The 8,609-nt window shown below is 46.2% G+C and overlaps 1 long non-coding RNA gene across 1 annotated transcript; it reads right to left on the bottom strand.

Annotated features, from left to right (window-relative positions):
* Positions 1-5,139: 5,139 nt before the first annotated feature.
* On the bottom strand, positions 5,140-7,587 carry LOC106726265. The gene is made up of 2 exons (XR_001362295.1): positions 7,492-7,587; positions 5,140-5,681 (listed from the first exon to the last, which is right to left on the bottom strand). It is a non-coding gene; the product is annotated as an uncharacterized LOC106726265 (long non-coding RNA).
* Positions 7,588-8,609: the final 1,022 nt, after the last annotated feature.

Genomic DNA, 8,609 nt, shown 5'->3' with positions numbered 1-8,609 from the left:
AGCATGTTCACCATAAGCTTCCTGAAGTATTCAACAGCACTTTTCTTCAAAATAAAGTAATGAATTAAAACTTCCCGCAAATGCTCTTTTTTTTTGGCACAAAAATCGACATTTTTAAGCATAAAAATATTTATGATGTTAACATTTTTAGAAAATTTGACATATGAAGTTTTAAAGCTTGTTGTCAATAAAACAATATAGCATACATATCAAATTGCATATATATCAACATATGTATAACTCCATCTATTGAAAAAAATCCGCATTGTTAACCAGTACACCTAGTATATGTGTGTAAATATTTGTTTGTATACTTATTTAGTTATTTATTTATAAAAAAACACTAGCTGTAGACTATGTGTGTGTTTGGGTTCTGTGTAGGGAAGCAAGTTAATGCTAAGACTGAAGAATATTAAAATACAGATGTTGATTTTAGCTAGGCTTCCTCTGGCCTTTTCAAAGAAGCCATACAAAATGTCTGGGACCAGGTTGTCCCCATTGCATCCTTATCTCTTTAAGGGTTTTTGCATGACTGTGACTTGTTTGAAGAAGAGATTCAATAAAGATTGCAGTGAGTCACCTCAGACTAAGTCAGGAGATGAAGGAAGCTGATAAAGAACCATCAAGCGCCACTTTGTCTCCTGCAGGTCAGGAGATGGAACCCAGGGAAAGGATCACGCGGGAGGCAGAACCTCTCTGTCTAGTGCACTTTATTCAGAGCTATAATGCCTTCTAACCCATTGAAGGTGACCTTGTTCCCTCAGCCCTTGGGGACCAAGGAGAATCCAGCCAAAGGGCTGCCTGGAGAGCTAAGGACAGAGAAAATGGTTTCCTTTTGTTTTCATTCAAGAGTGAGATGGAAGCAGCCATAGTCTAATACCTAATAGCTGGGGTGAACATTCCAGAAGACAGGGAACTAAGATAAATTTCAAGGAGCCAGGTGTCGCTGTCAATAATGACTGTTCTCTGCCCTGGAGAGAGCCCCCAACAACAGCAGCCCTGACATGCACAAAGGGACACAGGTGGCACCACTGTGAGTCGGGAGGAGACCTGGGCACAGGCCAATGCGGCTGTCTCAGTGCCAGGCGTCTGTCCATGATCCCCCCCACCCCCCGCCAGGAGCATCAGGCAGCCATGCCACATTTAAAAACAAGCCAAGAAAACTGGGCCACACTGGGTTAGCTGGCTGGCTGATGGGTAACTTTGGAAAGCAGGGCCTGATTTAGTAGAGCAAAGAAAGCCCATCTGGGGACATGGGACTAATAGTATAAAACCAAAGAGATTGCTGTATAGGCACCCCTAAGAAGAGTATCCTGTGAGCTAGACAATTATTCAATAACACCTACAGGCCAGGCCCCATCCACCGGATTCCTGGTGGCTAGATCTGGGGCCTCTCTGTGAAAGCCATCACCAGCTGGGGATCCCCCTGAGGCAGAACAGGGTGGGTGCCCCCACCCAGTGACAGAGGTGCCTTCACTTTCCCAGGGGACTTGTGAAGGAGGGGACAAGGGATGGGCAGACCACCACTGTCTGTCTGCTTGAGCTTCTAATTCTGATTGTGAAGCTTGATTATTCATCTTTTACAGCTTAGAAAAGTTAAGTAAGTTGGCCAAGGTTACTCAATTAAGGTAAGGAAGAGGGGATTGAACCCAGGTCTGCGAGGCTGCAAGAAGGGTGGGTATTCTTTTCCTACACACACACCCTTCCACGGTCTTTCTTTACTCAGAATATATAGCTCTATTCTTTTTATAAACATTTCTTCATTTTTGAAAGTATTACATATGTCCTGTAGCTCTATTCTTCTTGGAGGAAGGCACCCCTCCTTCCAAGCCCTTAGCACCGCACCCTTCAACCTTGGAACTTTGTCCTGTGGAAATACACTCAAGGTCGATGATTAGATATCCCCATGAAATCTGGCACCTGGGGAAAGGTGACAGGCCAGGCCACTGAACTTGAGAACAGAGGCTGGACTCTGCTCAGGGGCCATGCACTTCAGGGACAATGACAGTGTCTGTGTTTATGTGTTCAGGTGTCTGAGTGTGTGTGAACATGTGTTTGAATATGATTGAGTGTATGTGATTATGTGTAGTGTGTGGTGAGTTGTGACCTCATGTAAAAGTTCATGAATGTATATGTGTGGGAATATGAATGTGAGTGTGGATGCATGCATGGGTGTGCAAGAGTGAGTGCACAGGGCTGACATTCAGCAGGTACGCAAAGGTATGCACAGGTGTTGCTGAATCCATGCTTCAACCATGAAAACTACTTCTGAATTACAATTGATTTGCCTCAGCAACAGATGGCAGATAGCCACTACACCCACTCCCCTGCCCACCAGTGGCCCTGCCACCACCCTGGATGCCCAGCTCATTCTCCAATGCCCTCAGGAAACTGGGGGCGGTGCCTGTCACAGCAGGGGCCTCTGGGATGCTGTTCCAGCTTCTGTTCTCATGCCCAATGCCAGTCTCCAAAGCTGTAGACTTTACTTTGACTAACAACCTTATATGTGTGATTTTTGTGAATGTGTGAACATGGATGAATGTGTATCCCTGTGCTGTGCAAAAATTATGAGTGTGATAGGGGCAGAAATAGAATATTGGGGACCAAGTATAATTGAAGAAATACTAATCATACTCTATTAACTGTGATTGTTTTGTTCTTATTAAAGAAGATACATAATAACCCGGCTGGGACTTGCACATGGGACCTTGTTTCTCCCTGTGACACCCACTCAGACCCTTTGCTTTCCTTAACTGGTTCTTGCCTTTGCCCCTAAAATGGGCCCTGTTCCTCATACCTTTGTGTCACTAAAGATCTGGAGCTCCTGTCCTCATGTTGGTGGGAATAAACAGAGGGTGCTGCCTGTGGGCTTGCTGCCTACAGGATATGGAGAATACTAATCAAAACAATAGCTAACATTGATCAAACACTTATTATGGATCATACTATGCTTGTTATTTATTTACATGTCTCATTGAAATGCACCCCTCCCCTTTAACCCCAAGAGATGTTCTCCCCACAGTGTACATGAGAAAAAGTGAGACCAAAGGAAGTTAATGTAACTCATTTCAGGTCACACAGCACAAGAGAGGTGGTTCTGGGACCCAGACCCAGCATAATGGACATAAGAGAAAAATCAACAAGATGGTCCACACACAAGCACCTGTGCACATATGGTAGAGGAGAAAACAAAATGAAGCCAGAGAGGCAAAATTAAACCTAATGTTTAGATGTTGAGTGAGGGAGGGTAAGGAAAAAGGGAGTGAGAATCCAAATGAGAAAGGAAAGTTTATGTAAGAGGGGTGGGGGTAAGAAGGAAGACATTTGGAGAGTGTGCTGAAGGTGATGTCTAAAAGTGGGGGAGTTTAAAACTTCTCATCATTTTCAGGGAGTTCCGGTAAGGTTTACATAACTTGTCAATGCGTTTTATATGTTTTACTTGAGTTTCTGTTGAATGTCACACTCCGGGGGACATGATTATGAGCCATAGGTCACAAGATTGGAGCCAGCTGGTGTAGGTGGCTACAGAGGCCACACTCTCTAACCACCATGGACCAGGGCTTAGATGCTGGAGGGATGGCTCTCCTGGGCAAACCTGGCACTCATGGCAGTGGCTCATGCTGTGCCCAGTTGTGGAATGCAATCCTCCCTGACTGGAAAATCCCACTGTCATCCCATTCTAAATCCCACCTTCTCCAGGCATTCCTCACGGGACAGACATTTCTGGGAGCCCTGTAGTTGATGTCATGATGACAGAGATGGCCAAGTTCTCCTTCCTCTCCTCAATAGCCCTCATCGTTCCCTCTCTGTCTTCTTCGAACTCTGAGAGCAGGAATGAGGGACCTGTCCTGCCCAGTCATCCCTCAATTGGATGCCACCTTGTCTAATTCTTATCTTGGGAGTCTCAGTTAACTCTTCTTATGGGCATGCTTAAACCAAGAGGCTCAGGGCCTTGTGCTGTGTTTCTGTGCTTCTTAATCCCTTTCCTCTTTTTCACCCATCCTTCAAATATCTCTGCTCTAGCACCCATGGGTTTGTTCTCTGTATCTAGGAGTCCATTTTGTTTTCCTTGTTCATTTGTTTTCTTCTTTAGATTCCACATCTAAGTAAAATCATACAGTATTTGTTTTCCTCTAACATTTCACTTGGCATACTACCCTCTGGGTCCATCCATAGCACCTATCATATTCTGAGCAAATGGGAGGGGAAGGTGCTTACGAAGGGTGCACTGATGTGTTGATGGATAGAATAGATGGACTCATTAATGGATGGATGGGGGGATGGGGGGATGGGTGGATGGGTGGATGGATGGATGGGTGGACAGATGGATGGATGGATGGATGGATGGATGGAGCCTAACTCAAAGGCATTGAAGAAGGTCTGGTGGAGGAAGAAGAACCTAGTCAGCCAGGGAAGTAATGATAAAAAGTGTTGGTTTTTAGCTAATGCTACATTCTCCAGGGCCTTTAATACATGTTGGGAATAAACCAGTCATTTTGTTTATGTTATTTTCCCTGCTGGCTCCTTTTGGGTTCTTTTGCTGCTTCTCAGTGACTCCAGGGGAGCCATGAAAGGGGAGACAGGTGTAGGAGAGGAGGTTCAGATGCCCTAATTTGTAGACTATTTTTTAAGAGAAAGGTTTGGTGGAGAGGGGTGGAGGTGAGTTGGGGGGTTGTAGAAGCCATAAGAAACAAGAAGTTTGGATTACTTGAGGGTATGAATTATCTGGCTACTTCAGTCCCCCATTAATGTAGGAAATGAAAATAAAAACGATGTTAGTGGGGAAATAGGTCAGGAGAATCCCCAACTGAAGAAAAATGGGAACTGATTTTGGTCAAATATTGCTGGTATATATGTGGATGTTGGTTAAGCAATGTTGCATAGACTATCTTCTAATTATACATTTGGTTAACTTGAAGAAACTTTGATCTTTTACTTGTGGATGAATGTTTAAGCCCCTATCTTCAATTCCTTTTGACCCATAAGCCCTTGGACTGTGTTCTCTAATTACAATGATTTGCTTCAGTCTTTCTCCTCCTCTATGTAGCCCTTGGCTGGAGATTCAGGTTTGAGGAGCAAAATACCACATCTGCAGGAATGTAAAATTGTCAAACAGCAAAATAATCACACATTAGTGCCAGAGGAATTACATTTAATTGTTTGAAAACAGGAGCAGAGGGAACAGTGAGAGGGTAGGGTGTCCGGGCAGGAGAGCCAGGTTTCCAAAAGCCAACAGGGTGATGTAGGTACATGTCAGCAAAGACGATTCGACAGGTTAGGACCAGATCCTTGTCTGGGATGGAAATTGCAGCTGCCAGAAGTGGTAGAAATTGAGGAAGCTGTCATCCTGGTGCTGCCTTTTTCAGAGCTTGGCTGCAGGTGAGTGCAGCTGACATCTGGCTGTTGGAGGGAGGTGGTTGATTTCTTCTCTGCTTTTCCTGGGAGCTTGGCTTCTGGTCACATGTCCAACCTCAGTTTTTCTGGGGTGGGGTGTAGCACTGCATGGGTGCAGGGTAGCACTGCTGGGGTGCAAGGTAGCACTGCAGGGGTGGAGGGTAGCACTGCATGGGTGCGGGGTAGCACTGCTGGGGTGGGGGGCAGCACTGCATGGGTGCGGGGTAGCACTGCTGGGGTGGGGGACAGCACTGCTTCTGCTGAGACATTCTGAGCTGGATGTGCAACTGGAAGAAGAAAGACACAAAAATGAGAAACCCTAAAAGCCGCCAGGTCCAGGTAAACCTCCTGCTAAGTTCATGTCCTGCTCTGCTTTTCCTTTGCCCCCTGATCACCTTCCTAATTTAAGGTGCGTGAGTGTGTGTGTGTGTGTGTTTGTGTGTGTGTGTGTATAATTTGTAGCTAAATGTTTGTAAAGCATTTCAGCTCTTTCTGAGACAAGTAAAAAATAGAAGAAAGGAAGGAAGGAAGGAAAGGAAGGAAGGAAGGAAGGAAGGAAGGAAGGAAGGAAGGAAGGAAGGAAGGAAGGGGAAGCAAACAAAAAATAAACCAGTAGAGGTAAGACAGGACGGGGAGAAAGAGAACTAAAGTAATACACTGTTATGGCAATAACTTTGAACTCTGGACCAGGGTCACCTGGAATATGAGTCCTGGTAAACCATTAACTAGCCTTGTGACTGAGCAAGTTACTTCACTTTCTGCACTCACTTCTCTCAGGGCTATTGGAAGGGTTAACAACTATATAAAGATACATACATATGAAGGTGCATACATACATATGTAAATGTATGCAGGTTTATATGGATTTGTTCACACATGGTAACTAGCTCATGACAAGCACTGTGTAAGTATTCCGATTTATTAAACAAATTTCTAAAAATTCAAAAAGAATGGCAAGGAACATTTTAACTACACTCTAAGGGAATTTATAGAAAACTAGAGGCCCGGTGCACAAAATTCATGCACTCAGGGGGTGGTCCCTCAGCCCGGCCTGTGCCCTCTCACAGTCCAGGAATCCTTGAGGGATGTCTGACTGACAGGAGGCAGAAGAGGCTCCCACCTCTGCCGCTTCGCTCACTACCTGTGAGCCTGGCTTCTGGCTGAGTGGCATGCACTGTGGGCATGCACTGACCACCAGGGGGAAGCTCCTGCATTGAGTGTCTGTCCCCTGGTGGTTAGTGTACATCATAGTGATGGATTGTTTCACCATTCAGTTGATTTGCATATTATATAGGATAGGCATCTAGAGATGAAATTAACTGTTTCCATTTTAATTACAGTGAGGAAAGCGAATGTCAGAGAGGGAAGTAATTGATCTCTAGGCGCACAGCACCTGTGGGGCAGGTGGAAACAGTGATCCTCGATTCCAGGAGTGGGACCTCATCACTGTGCCACAACCTCTTGTCCCTGCTGTTTTGTCCTCCTAGGGCCTCTGTACTTCCACCCCCTGAGGCAGCCTGCTATCCTCCCTCCCAGAATTCACCTCTCCTTTAAAGGGCAGTTCTGAAAGTTCCTCTGCCCCATAGCTGCTGCCCCCTTCTCCTTCTACTGAGTCTGTCTTGAATCTGGGAATATTCAACACTCACAGCACACCAGCAGGAACCTCAAGACTCAGGCCTCTGAGCAGACCCCCTCCCCATCTCAGCCCACCTTCCCACACCCCTCACCCGACTTTCAATCTGAGACAGATTGGTCCCAAAGGATACAAAGGAGAATGATGCTCAAACCACCCAGAGCTCCAGCCTCAGCTCCCAGTCAGAGTTTGGAGCCTTTGGAGCAAGGCTATGAGGAGCAGCGCTATTTTGCCAGACTTACCCCAGTTCACCAGAGCTTCTGAAGCATGGCAGTGCAAGGGGTCTGTTCTGTCTCCACCCCATGACACCTATCCCTAAGCACTGTGACTGGAGCCCTTCTAGAAGCACAGGTACTGCAGCTGAATCCAGCCTATGAGGATGCCTGCACCCAGCCTGGCTGTCCCCCCATCATGCTCTGCCTGCTAGAGGCCCCCAGTTCCAACCCTGGTTGGCTCACACTTACCAGGCCCACAGGAAGGATGGCTGGACAGGCTTCTAGTGGGATGTTGAGCTGAGCAGGGGCCAGGGCACCCTTTATACCAGTCTCAGACTAGTTGACTTTCTAGGTTGAAGGTGATGGACTCATTCCACCACTGAAGTTGGTCAAAGTCCTCCAGCCCCTCCCTGACTTATCACAGGCACCTGAAGTAAAATAGCAAAACTTCAGGGCCCCTATTCATAGACAGACATAGCTCCTGCCTGGCCAGAGGGCTCTGGGGCTCAGGCACTCCTGCCTCACTCATGACCTGGCCACAGGGAGGTGAGGGAGGCAGCTCAGGAACCGGGTCCCCTTTTCCTATTGTTTTGTGTCCTCAGCCAAGCATCTCTGAATCTCAATTTCTCCACCTGTAGATTGGGTTTATCCTCATATTAGACTGGGATTCATTTCCAAGGGCAAGAAATGGAAAGTTATGTTTCTCTCTGGAACATCCACACAGGGTATGTGGTGTAAAGGTGGGAAGAATCACTTCTCATGAAGAGATGGGGTTCCTGGGGATTCTCTTGGCAATTAGCCCACAGCCCATCAGCTCTCAGGGCCTATCTATAGCTCTGTGCTGTCAGGAAATAAACCCTGTCTTCAGGGGAGAGGGCTTTAGGCCCAACAGGGACAAATGGAAGGCTTCTAGGGGTCTCCTGCTACGTGCCATAGCTCTCCAGGCCCCATGTCCAAGACTGTAGTTCAAAACCTCCCAAGAGTAAAAACTCATAGAAATTTCAGAGATGGGCCACTTTAGGCAAGAAAATAGGCATTCAATACACAATATATCAAATGAAGACTGTTTTTTATGATGCTAAATCAACCACTTTCTAGAATTTTTGTGGAAATAAATGCATAAAGGTATGAAGCTAAAACAAATCATCTGTTACTTTCTCCACACCATTCTCTAAAAAGAGCTTAAGTCATGTTACAGTTTAGGTACTGCAGCATGTCCCTCCCCAATTTTGATGGTGACTCAGCACATCCAGAATAAAGTCCAAACTCACTGCCCTGATGTCAGAGACCCCTGCTAAGGGGCCTCAGTTCCCAGGAGAAGCCCAGTGCTCCCCACAGACTTTTTGTGGAGCTTGCCACTCCTGGGC

This window comes from Myotis brandtii, unplaced genomic scaffold, assembly GCF_000412655.1.
Source record: "Myotis brandtii unplaced genomic scaffold, ASM41265v1 scaffold2454, whole genome shotgun sequence".
Lineage (NCBI taxonomy): Eukaryota > Metazoa > Chordata > Mammalia > Chiroptera > Vespertilionidae > Myotis > Myotis brandtii.
Note: the sequence above shows the minus strand (reverse complement) of the source record. Positions and strands in the feature narration are given on the sequence as shown.